The sequence below is a fragment of the Oncorhynchus nerka genome, unplaced genomic scaffold (genome assembly GCF_034236695.1).
Source record: "Oncorhynchus nerka isolate Pitt River unplaced genomic scaffold, Oner_Uvic_2.0 unplaced_scaffold_10810, whole genome shotgun sequence".
NCBI lineage: Eukaryota > Metazoa > Chordata > Actinopteri > Salmoniformes > Salmonidae > Oncorhynchus > Oncorhynchus nerka.
In genome coordinates this window covers 1-2421 of record NW_027030524.1, presented here as the reverse complement: position 1 = coordinate 2421, position 2421 = coordinate 1, and the positions used below count along the sequence as shown (strand labels likewise).

Genomic DNA, 2421 nt, shown 5'->3' with positions numbered 1-2421 from the left:
AAACGTTAAAAGCTAATGAAAGATACAGTAAAAAGATTTTTTTATGGAATTTGAGTAACTTTTTGAATTCTAAACTAGGCATATGATTTGTGTTGTCTGTTCTCAAACTATGACATATATCAAACGATTAATCACTGTTCATGTGTTTTCCTTTCAGCATTTTGGAGAATTTTTAGGTATTGACAAAGAGCTATTTTTTAAGACAAAAGGTGTGTCAGAAGAGGGATTTGAACCCTCGCCTCCAATCGGAGACCAGAATACCCCAGTAACTAGGAAGGATTCTGACCTTGAGTCTGGCGCCTTAGACCACTCGGCCATCCTGACAATTACAAATCCTTAAAATTCATATTTTTTCATGATTCTGTAACATAACGTCTGATATGTCTGATGGAAACATGCAGATCTTAAGATACAAAGAAAAATAAACAAAAAACGTTAAAAGCTAATGAAAGATACAGTAAAAAAGATTTTTTATGGAATTTGAGTAACTTTTGAATTCTAAACTAGGCATATGATGACATGTGTTCTAACGATTATGACATGTGTCGCATTTCATGTGTTGTCTGTTCTCAAACTATGACATATATCAAACGATTAATCACTGTTCATGTGTTTTCCTTTAACCATTTGGAGAATTTTTAGGTATTTACAAAGAGCTACATTTTTAAGGCAAAAGCTGTGTCAGAAGAGGGATTTGAACCCTCGCCTCCAATCGGAGACCAGAATACCCCTGTAACTAGGAAGGATTCTCACCTTGAGTCTGGCGCCTTAGACCACTGTCCTGACAATTACAAATCCTTAAAATTCATATTTTTCATGATTCTGTAACATAACGTCTGATATGTCTGATGGAAACATGCAGATCTTAAGATACAAAGAAAAATAAACAAAAAACGTTAAAATAATGAAAGATACAGTAAAAGATTTTTATGGAATTTGAGTAACTTTTGAATTCTAAACTAGGCATATGATGACATGTGTCGAACGATTATTCGCATTTCATGTGTTGTCTGTTCTCAAACTATGACATATATCAAACGATTAATCACTGTTCATGTGTTTTCCTTTCACCATTTTGGAGAATTTTTAGGTATTGGCAAAGAGCTATTTTTTAAGGCAAAAGGTGTGTCAGAAAAAACGTTAAAAGCTAATGAAAGATACAGTAAAAAATATTTTTTTATGGAATTTGAGTAACTTTTTGAATTCTAAACTAGGCATATGATGACATGTGTCGAACGTTGTCGCATTTCATGTGTTGTCTGTTCTCAAACTATGACATATATCAAACGATTAATCACTGTTCATGTGTTTTCCTTTCACCAGAAGAGGGATTTTGCCTCCAATCGGAGACCAGAATACCCCTGTAACTAGGAAGGATTCTCACCTTGAGTCTGGCGCCTTAGACCACTCGGCCATCCTGACAATTACAAATCCTTAAAATTCATATTTTTTCATGATTCTGTAACATAACGTCTGATATGTCTGATGGAAACATGCAGATCTTAAGATACAAAGAAAAATAAACAAAAAACGTTAAAAGCTAATGAAAGATACAGTAAAAAAGATTTTTTTATGGAATTTGAGTAACTTTTTGAATTCTAAACTAGGCATATGATGACATGTGTCGAACGATTATTCGCATTTCATGTGTTGTCTGTTCTCAAACTATGACATATATCAAACGATTAATCACTGTTCATGTGTTTTCCTTTCACCATTTTGGAGAATTTTTAGGTATTGGCAAAGAGCTATTTTTTAAGGCAAAAGGTGTGTCAGAAAAAACGTTAAAAGCTAATGAAAGATACAGTAAAAAATATTTTTTTATGGAATTTGAGTAACTTTTTGAATTCTAAACTAGGCATATGATGACATGTGTCGAACGATTATTCGCATTTCATGTGTTGTCTGTTCTCAAACTATGACATATATCAAACGATTAATCACTGTTCATGTGTTTTCCTTTCACCATTTGGAGAATTTTTCGGTATTTACAAAGAGCTACATTTTTAAGGTGTGTCAGAAGAGGGATTTGAACCCTCGCCTCCAATCGGAGACCAGAATACCCCTGTAACTAGGAAGGATTCTCACCTTGAGTCTGGCGCCTTAGACCACTCGGCCATCCTGACAATTACAAATCCTTAAAATTCATATTTTTTCATGATTCTGTAACATAACGTCTGATATGTCTGATGGAAACATGCAGATCTTAAGATACAAAGAAAAATAAACAAAAAACGTTAAAAGCTAATGAAAGATACAGTAAAAATATTTTTATGGAATTTGAGTAACTTTTTGAATTCTAAACTAGGCATATGATGACATGTGTCGAACGATTATTCGCATTTCATGTGTTGTCTGTTCTCAAACTATGACATATATCAAACGATTAATCACTGTTCATGTGTTTTCCTTTCACCATTT

At 33.3% G+C, this 2421-nt stretch overlaps 2 non-coding genes across 2 annotated transcripts; both read right to left on the bottom strand.

Annotated features, from left to right (window-relative positions):
- Window positions 1-212: 212 nt before the first annotated feature.
- On the bottom strand, window positions 213-324 carry trnal-caa (transfer RNA leucine (anticodon CAA)). Its single transcript has 2 exons — window positions 287-324; window positions 213-258 (listed from the first exon to the last, which is right to left on the bottom strand). It is a non-coding gene; the product is annotated as a tRNA-Leu (tRNA).
- Window positions 325-2014: 1690 nt separating this feature from the next.
- trnal-caa (transfer RNA leucine (anticodon CAA)) lies at window positions 2015-2126 on the bottom strand. Its single transcript has 2 exons — window positions 2089-2126; window positions 2015-2060 (listed from the first exon to the last, which is right to left on the bottom strand). It is a non-coding gene; the product is annotated as a tRNA-Leu (tRNA).
- Window positions 2127-2421: the final 295 nt, after the last annotated feature.